Here is a 10,194-nt window from a genome sequence, read left to right as displayed (position 1 = left end):
CAAAGTTTTGTCTTTTGGCCAGTCGCCTCTATGGGGCAACTTTTGGTCCTATTGGACCCCCCAGCTGGTAAAAATTGGGCTTGGGGAACGGAGTTTCATTCCCATGGGACCATGTTGCAGCAACATCACCGGAAACTAGAAATAATTGAAAAAGATGGAGAAGGAGAGTGGAATTAAATTCTCCCTCAAAAAAGAAAAAAATTCTTTACACAACTACAAAAATTAAAAATGGATATAATTTGCCTCCAAGAAACACATATTAAGAGAGAACACTATAAGTTGTTAGAATGACCAAAAACTGGTGAACTTCACTTTGCATTAGCACTTCAAAAGAAAAGAGGAATAACTATACATTAAAGAAACAATGAACCCTAAACAAATTTATGTGGATGAAGAGGGGAGAATATTAATGCTGGAAATAATGATGGATCAAAAACAGATACTGATGGTAGCAGTATATGCACCAAATGATAAACAAGAACAATTTTACATATATATATATATATATATATATATATATATATATATATATATATATAATATTAGAATTGGACTATCAAAATCTCTGTATATAATGGGAGACTTTAATGCAATAACAGATGCAACTTTGGACTATAAACGCGCTAAACAAGGGAGGAAAGGAGGAAATACATTACCTAAAGCTTTTTCAAAAATGACAGAAGAACTCTGTATCCAAGATATACAGAGAGAGAAAAAATCCAAAGAAATTAGAATATACATTTTACTCAAATAGACATAAATCATGATCTAGAATTGATATGCTATGGACATCTTTGGAACTTAATATGATGATACAAGAAATTGAGATAGAAAGTAATATCTGGGCAGATCACAATCCAATAAAGATGACTTGGAGAGGAACCAGGAAAAAATTAAGTTGGTCCTTGAACAAATCTATATTGAAAGAAAAAGAATCCATACAACTAGCAACAAAGGAAATGGACTTTTTTTCAAAATAAACAAGAAGAGACATCGCTTCAAAATGTGTGGGATACGGCTAAGCATATTTCAGAGGATTGGCTATAACCTATACCGCTAAAAAGAATAAAGAAAGGAAACAACAGTTAAAGTTGAAGGAAGAATTCAGAAAGTTAGAATCAGAATTACAAATAGATCCACAAAAGAAAATACTTAAGAAACAAATGAAGATAATAAAACACAAATTAAATCTAGCTGAGACAGAAATAATGGCTCAACAAATTAAAAGGGCTAAACAGAATTTTTTTGAAAATGCCAACAAACCAGGGAGATGGTTAGCATATAAACTGAAAAAAGAAAAAGAGAAAAAACTGATAAATAAGCTTCAAGATTCAAAAGGTGAATTACAGTTTCAAAATGATACAATTAAAAAAATTATCAAAGACTATTATGAGATACTTTACAATGCAGACGAAATTCCAAAAGAAAAAATACAGCAGTATTTTAAAAAAGCAGACTTACCAAAAATTTCAGAGAATGTTCAAAATATATTAAACGGAAAAATATCAATGATGGAGTTTATAGAGGCTATAAAAAGGCAAAAAAAATGATAAAACTCCGGGTCCACATGGATTACCTGCAGAGCTTTATAAATCATTACAAGATATACTAAATTCTATTTTGAAAGAACTGTGTAATGAAATACTTCTGGAGGCTAAAATACCAAATACATGGATTGAGGCCAATATTACCTTAGTACCCATAGAAGACTCTCATCTAATGCAAATAAAAAACTATAGACCAATATCGCTACTAAATGTAGGTTATAAAATTTTCACCTCAATAATAGCAGAAAGACTAAAGAAATTTCTGACCGAATTTATACATACAGACCAAAATGGTTTTCTACCTAAAAGACAGATAAAAAATAATTTAAGAATGATTCTTGATGTGTTAGAGTACTATGAAATTCATCCAGGGAAACAGATGTCTTTAATATTTCTTGATGCACAGAAAGTGTTTGACAATGTAAACTGGCAATTTCTGTTTCAGCAACTAATGGAAATGGACTTTGGAGAAAACTTTATAAATGTAATTAAAACAATTTATTGTAAACAAACAGCCAAAATAATTGTAAATGGAGATTTTACAGAAAACTTTAACATTAAAAAAGGCACAAGACAGGGATGTCCACCATCTCCATTATTATTTATACTAACATTGGAAGTACTGAATAGAAACATCAGACAAGATATGGAAATTAAAGGACTGGAGATAAAAGATGAAAAATATAAACTACAAGCATTTGCAGATGACTTGGTTTTTATATTGGAAGATCCACTTGAAACAAGCACTAAACTTATGGAGAAATAAAAATTTGGAGAAGCGGCAGGGTTGAAAATAAACAGAGAAAAGACTAAAGTGCTAACAAAAAAACTAACAGAAAAACAAGAATTTGACCAGATACTGTTAAAAACAGATGAAAAGTTGATTAAGAAACTCTATAAATATCTGTTAAGCTTAAAGATGGAGGAAGAACAAGTAAAAGAACGATAGTAATATGGGCAAAAAACTTTAGATACAGAATTAGAAAACTGGCAAAAGTTATGGGAAAGAAATGTTAAATTAACAAAAGCAGTGGCACAAAAAGAAAACTTATATAAAATGTTTTACAGATGGCATATGACACCAGTGAGATTAACAAAAATGTTTAAAAATACTTCAAACAAACGTTGAAAATGTAAAGACCAGGTTAAAGACATTACCATATCTGGTGGACATGTCCTAAAGAAAAAAGATTTTGGTCAAAAATGCACTTATGGTTGGAGAAAATGACTAAAAAACAAATACTTTAAGCCAGAATTATTTTTGTTAGGAATAATAGGAGCAAATTATGAGAAAGACTGTATATATTTAATTCTACACGTACTAACTGTAGCAAGAATTGTATTTGCCCAACATTGAAAAAATATAAATTTACCAACTGAAGAAGAATTAATTAAGAAAATTTTAGTGTACAGAAATGGATAGATTGACTTTAAAGATAAAAGAGAAAGAAGCCTCAGTATATTTTAAAACATTTGATAATTTTTATCAATGGCTAGAAAAACAAGTTAGAGAGAAAGTAATGTGATAGGTAATTTTGAATATATATTAGAAAGAAGACCATTGAGCATTTAATTAACATATTGTTTATGATAATCAACTATTACTCATTGTTTTTTTTAAAACACATGAACCCAGACGTTATGCTGTTTGCTAAATATTGAGACCCCTTCTTGGATTACTGCCTTGTCGTGGCGAAGGGGCTTGCGTAATTCAATGAAGCTATGAGCTATGCCGTGCAGGGCCACCCAAGACGGACAGGTCATAGCAGAGAGTTCTGACAAAACGTGATCCACTGGAGAAGGAAATGGCAACCCACTCCAGTATCTTTGCCATGAAAACCCTATGGACAGTACCAAAAGGCAAAACGATATGACGCTGGAAGATGAGCCCCTCAGGTCGGAAGGCGTCCAATATGCTACTGGGGAAGAGCAGAGGGCTAGTACTAGTAGCGCCAGAAAGAATGAAGCGACTGGGCCAAAGCCGAAAGGACGCTCAGCTGTGGATGTGTCTGGTGGTGAAAGGAAAGTCCAATGCTGTAAAGATTTTTTCTCCATAGGAACCTGGAATGTAAGATCCATGAATCAAGGAAAGCTGGACGTGGTCAAACAAGAGATGACAAGACTGAACATCGACATCTTAGGTATCAGCGAACTAAAATGGACAGGAATGGGTGAATTTAATTCAGATGACCATCAGGTATACTACTGCGGGCAAGAATCCCTCAGAAGAAATGGAGTAGCCTTCATAGTCAATAAAAGAGTAGGAAAAGCAATACTGGGATACAATCCTCAAAATGACAGAATGATCTCAGTTCGAATACAAGGCAAACCATTCAATATCACAGTAGTCCAAGTCTATGCCCCAACCACCAGTGCTGAAGAGGATGAAATTGACCGGTTCTATGAAGCCCTACAGCACCTTATAGAACTAACACCAAAAAATGATGTCCTTATCATCATGAGGGATTGGAATGCTAAAGTAGGAAGCCAAAAGATAACTGGAATAACAGGCAAGTTTGGCCTTGGAGTACAAAATGAAGCAGGGCACAGGCTGATGAAATTTTGTCAAGAGAATACGATGGTCATAGCAAACACTCTTTTCCAACAACCCAAGAGACGGCTCTACACATGGACATCACCAGACGGTCAACACAGAAATCAGATTGACTATATGCTCTGCAGCCAAAGATGGAGAAGCTCTATACAGTCAGTAAAAACAAGACCAGGAGCTGACTGTGGCTCAGACCATGAGCTTCTCCTTGCAAAGTTTAAGCTTAAACTGAACAAAGTAGGGAAAAGCACTAGGCCACTCAGGTATGAATTAAATCATATCCCTGTTGAATATACAGTAGAGGTGACAAATAGATTTAAGGAATTAGATCTGATAGACAGAGTGCCTGAAGAACTATGGACAGAGGTTCGCGACATTGTACAACAGGTAGCAACCAAAACCATCCCAAAGAAAAAGAAATGCAAGAAAGCAAAATGGCTGTCTGAGGAAGCTTTGCAAATAGCTAAGGAAAGGAGGGAAGCGAAAGGCAAGGGAGAAAAACATACATATGCCCAATTGAATGCAGAATTCCAGAGAATAGCTAGAAGAGATAAGAATGCCTTCTTAAATGAACAGTGCAAAGAAATAGAAGAAAACAATAGAATAGGGAGGACCAGAGATCTTTTCAAGAAAATTGGACAGATGAAAGGAACGTTTAATGCAAAAATGGGCATGATAAAGGACCAAAATGGCAGGGACCTAACAGAGGCAGAAGAGATTAAGAAGAGGTGGCAAAATTACACAGAAGAACTATACAAGAACGAGCTTAACGTCCCTGATAATCACAATGAGGTGGTCACTGACCTCGAGCCAGACATCCTAGAATGTGAAGTGAAGTGGGCCTTAGAAAAGCTGAGCAACAACAAAGCTAGTGGAGGTGACAGTATTCCAGCTGAGCTATTCAAAATCTTAAAAGACAGTGCAGTAAAAGTGCTACACTCAATTTGCCAGCAAATTTGGAAAACTCAACAGTGGCCACAGGATTGGAAAAGATCAGTTTACATTCCAATTCCAAAGAAAGGCAGTGCCAAAGAATGTTCAAACTATCGCACCATTGCACTCATTTCTCATGCTAGTAAAGTCATGCTTAAAATCCTACAAGCTAGACTTCAGCAGTATGTGGAACGAGAACTACCAGAAGTACAGGCAGGATTTCGAAGAGGCAGAGGAACTAGAGATCAAATTGCCAACATACGCTGGATCATGGAGAAAGCTAGGGAGTTCCAGAAAAACATCTACTTCTGCTTCATTGACTATGCTAAAGCCTTTGATTGTGTGGATCATAACAAACTGTGGCAAGTTCTTAAAGAGATGGGAGTACCAGACCATCTTATTTGTCTCTTGAGAAACCTATATGCGGGTCAAGAAGCAACAGTGAGAACTGGACATGGAACCACTGATTGGTTCAAAATTGGGAAAGGAGTCCGGCAAGGCTGTATACTGTCGCCCTGCCTATTTAACTTATATGCAGAGCACATCATGAGAAAGGCAGGGCTAGATGAATCTGTTAGATGATTAGTGCCAGCCATTGGCAGTTCCCCAAAAGGGTCATCAGATGGAGGCAAAGAGGTTTCTTTGCTTCCACTGATGAGCCAAGGGTCCCAGACCCACAGCCCCATTGGCGAGAGAGTTTTATGGTCAAGGAGGGGCCAAGACCCCCCATAAATACCTCTGCACGAGGGGCTGCTCTTTGTTCTCCTTTTTCCATTCTCCAGTTCTATCTCTACTCCTAACCTCTATTTTAGTCATGTAATCCTAGCTTGTTTTGTTTTATTTTATTTCTCTCTCACATGCAGGCATGAATGCTTTCATGCCAAGTACTTCTTTCTCTTTGATCTATCATGAATAAAGCTAAATATGATTGCATCTCTGCGTGATGCCTTTGCTTGGAAGCTCCTTTAACGATTCATTGTGAGTCCACCTCACAAGTTGGTAGCAGAGGATGGTTGTTAGTTTATGTGGACGACCTATTATATGTAGGGCCTAACAAGGAAAGGTGTGATGAATTTGCCAAGGCCCTGGAAGAAAAGTTTACTCTGAAGTCTTTGGGGCGGGTTGACAAGTACTTGGGTGTGCATATTTTGGCCACTAAAGGGGGGTTCGCTCTATCTCAAAAAGAAAAGATAGAGGAATTACTGGCCAAATGCAAAATGACAGAATCTAATCCTACGCATAGCCCAATGCAAACTGACTTTTACAACCTCACCCATAAGGACGGTCCTGAGTTCACAGATAACACGCTCTACAGATCTGTGATTGGCTCCTTGCTATACATCAGCAATTGGAGCAGACCTGACATAGCTTTAGCTGTGAATCTATTGTCCAGGCACGTGGAACACCCAAAGGAATTCCACTGGACTGCTGTCAAAAGGGTGCTCAGATACCTAAAGGGCACAGCTGATGCTCTTCTCATGCTAGAACCAGAGAAGGGGAAGACGGCCCAGCTCTCCGCTTACTCAGACGCAGACTGGGCTGGCGACTCCAAAAGTAGACGGAGCACTTCTGGTTTCCTCATATTGCTAAATGGCTGCCCAATACATTGGACCTGAAGAGAAGGTGGGAGGCCTCGGGGGTTGATTGTTGGGAGGCTGCAGGCTGGATTCCCCCCGGCAGTTGGGCCCTGGGGAGAGGATGGGAGGCCTTGGAGGGGGGGTGGGCACCCCCGACGTCTGCTTGGCCGCTGTCTTGCTAGCCTCTAAGGCAGTGGCCAGAGCTTGCATTGCTGTCTGGAGAGCCGTTGTAACAGTTTTGGCTGGGCAGATCTCATTGCTATCATAGCATTTTAGGCTTTGTGGGGGGGAGAAATCAGTAATATACATGCTGTCTTGGCTGGAAGCCAGGGATTGCATGTCATTTCTGCTGTACGCCAGGGACTGCAGGCTATTTTGGTTGGAAGCCAGGGATTGCTGGCTTTCCAGACTTAAAGAAATCAAGTCTTTGTTAGATATAGTGGGAGCCGCCATCTTGTTTCCTGTGCCAGACCACGTGGGCGGAGCCATCTTGTTTCCGCTTGCCCCAGGAAGCTGTAGCTCACGGCTGGGGGGGCGGGTTCGCGCCAAAAGCCTTGGGGTCCCGGGGTCACTAAGGGAGGCGGGCGCCATATTTGGGGGCCTCGTGGTCTCTAGGGAGAGGCTCACCAGGGGTTCTGAGGCTTTCTGAGCTGTTCCCTGGGCTGCCCCTCCCTCCTCCTGCATTGCAAGGATCTCTTTAAGCAGCTCTTCACGTTCCTGTGCAGTCAGTTTACTCACGCGGCGTTTGGTCTCAGCCAGGTCCGTCTCTGCAGCATCTGAGCAGCCTTGGACAGTCTGTAATCCTTCTATGCTCTCCTCTGTGGCGTTCAGTTGTAGAGAGGCATGTGAAGGGGTCCTAGACGCTCTGCTGGATCCTCTGACGGGATGAAGGCCATTTGTGCTTTCATCTGCAGCTGAGGTTGCTTCAGGGACTGAAGTCTTGGATGTAGGCAGGGAGGCTGTCTTCGATCGATGACTCCTGGTCACGATAGTAGAAGTCCTGCCATCTGTTATAAATGGATTGGAGCCGGGTCCTCCAGACATCTTATTGGTTAGTTCCTGGCTGGCTTGGAAGCTTTCCTTTAAACCATGCTCTGACTACCAACTTGTGAGGTGGACTCACAATGAATCGTTAAAGGAGCTCCCAAGCAAAGGCAGAACGCAGAGATGCAATCATATTAGTTTTAGTCATGTAATCCTAGCTTGTTTTGTTTTATTTTATTTCTCTCTCACATGCAGGCATGAATGCTTTCATGCCAAGTATTTCTTTCTCTTTGATCTATCATGAATAAAACTAATAGGATTGCATCTCTGCGTTCTGCCTTTGCTTGGGAGCTCCTTTAACGATTCATTGTGAGTCCACCTCACAGAATCAAAAGTTGGAATTAAGATTGCCGGAAGAAATATCAACAACCTAAGATACGCAGATGATACCACTCTAATGGCAGAAAGTGAAGAAGAACTAAAGAGCCTCTTGTTGCGGGTGAAGAAGGAGAGTGCAAAAGTTGGGTTGAAACTTAACATTAAGAAAACCAAGATCATGGCATCTGGCCCTCTCAATTCCTGGCAAATAGATGGGGAAGAAATGGAGGTAGTGACAGATTTTATTTTCCTGGGCTCCAAGATCACTGCAGATGGGGACTGTAGCCAAGAAATTAAAAGACGCTTGCTCCTGGGGAGGAAAGCCATGGCAAATCTAGACAGCACACTAAAAAGCAGAGACATCACCCTGTCAACAAAAGTGCGTATAGTCAAGGCTATGGTCTTCCCAGTTGCAATGTATGGCAGTGAAAGTTGGACCATAAGAAAGGCTGAGCGCCAAAGAATTGAGGCCTTTGAACTATGGTGCTGGAGAAGACTCCTGCGAGTCCCTTGGACTGCAAGGCGATCAAACCGGTCAGTCCTAGAGGAGATCAATCCTGACTGCTCTTTAGAAGGCCAGATCCTGAAGCTAAAACTCAAATACTTTGGCCACCTAATGAGAAGGAAGGACTCACTGGAGAAGAGCCTAATGCTGGGAAAGATCGAGGGCAATAGAAGAAGGGGACGACAGAGAATGAGGTGGCTGGATGGAGTCACTGAAGCAGTAGGCGTGAGCTTAAATGGACTCCAGAAGATGGTAGAGGACAGGAAGGCCTGGAGGAATGTTGTCCATAGGGTCGCGATGGGTCGGACACGACTTCGCAGCTAACAACAACAACAAAATATTGAGAATGTTTATTTGAAAAAACCCTAAAGTCAATCCCAACCCTAACCCTAACCCAAATCCCAACCCCAATCTGCTTGTTTTTGGCAAAAATGTAAAAAATATCACAGCCATGTGTGAATTTTGGATGCTACGAATGGCTGTAAATACAGGGCAGTTGCAGAGCATCCAAAATGCAGTTACATGACCTGGCGGAAGAAAGAAACAGCCGTTGTAACTTTGAATCCAGGCAGCGTTTAGGGGTTTGTCATAACTTTGAATGGTTGTTAAGCAATTGATTGTAAATTGAGAAAGTCGAGCAATTATATAATTATATAATCATATAATATATGTGGCTATATGCATAATTCTGTATTTATTTTTGTCATATTTATGTAGTGTATACCGGAGGTGATGACCCTTTGAGAGCTGAATGCGACAAAATTCCACACACAAAAGTGTCCGCTTCGTATCTGACAACACAAAGGCTTTGTCTTCCAAGAAGCCTTGTTAGGGGTTTAACTGGGCTTTTGAGCACAGATGTGCTTTAACTGAGCATTTGCAATTAATCCCTCCGTTTTCAAATCCCCCAGTTCCTCCCCTCCCTCCTGCCCTGCCTGGATCAGCCTTCCACAAACTGCCCTTCCAGCTGCTCCCACATTCAATTTCCCCTCATTCCCGTTTCTCTCCCCCCCCCTCCAATGGTGTCATAAACCCCCTTTGCCTTCCTGACTGCTGGAGTGAGGTGCAGCACATCTAATGGAAGGGAGGGGCGTTGATATGCCAAAGGAGGAGCTTGCAGACGAAGCTGGTCTGTTTGTGTCTGTCTTTCTGTGTGTGTGTGTGTGAGAGAGAGAGAGAGAGAGAGGGAGGGAGGTGGGAGAGAGAGAAATAGAGTGAGGGAGGGAGCTGGCTAGCAGAGAGAGAAATAATTTCCTCCACCACTCCCCCCACTCTCCATCCCTGGCCTGAATTTTCCTTTTCTTTTGCCCCCAGCCAGGGCTCAGGGGAAGCCACGATTCCGTGGCTTTGTGGCCACCCACCATCACCACATGTTCACCTCTCGGGGCTGAAATGAGCACTGTGGAGTTGCTTCTGGGCTCACTGGGCTGAGATACAACACCTGAAGCCAAAAACGTGATTTTGCATTGGTGGCTTCATGTGTTGTTCTTGTAAAATATTTTATTTTTCCCCCAAGGATAAAATACAAAATACCGAACAAAAAGTCTATATCACAAATATAAAATTAACAGTAAACCTATAACCTCCACCCTGACTGAATATTGATACCTCAAACAAACGTAAATGAATTCCTTGCATTGCAGATCTACAAATAATTCTATATTTTCCATTCTATGCTTGCAAAATTACTATTTTACATCACATTCTCTTAACAAATAT

This window comes from Vipera berus, assembly GCF_964194415.1.
Source record: "Vipera berus genome assembly, chromosome: 9".
NCBI classification, from domain to species: Eukaryota; Metazoa; Chordata; class Lepidosauria; order Squamata; family Viperidae; genus Vipera; species Vipera berus.
Note: the sequence above shows the minus strand (reverse complement) of the source record.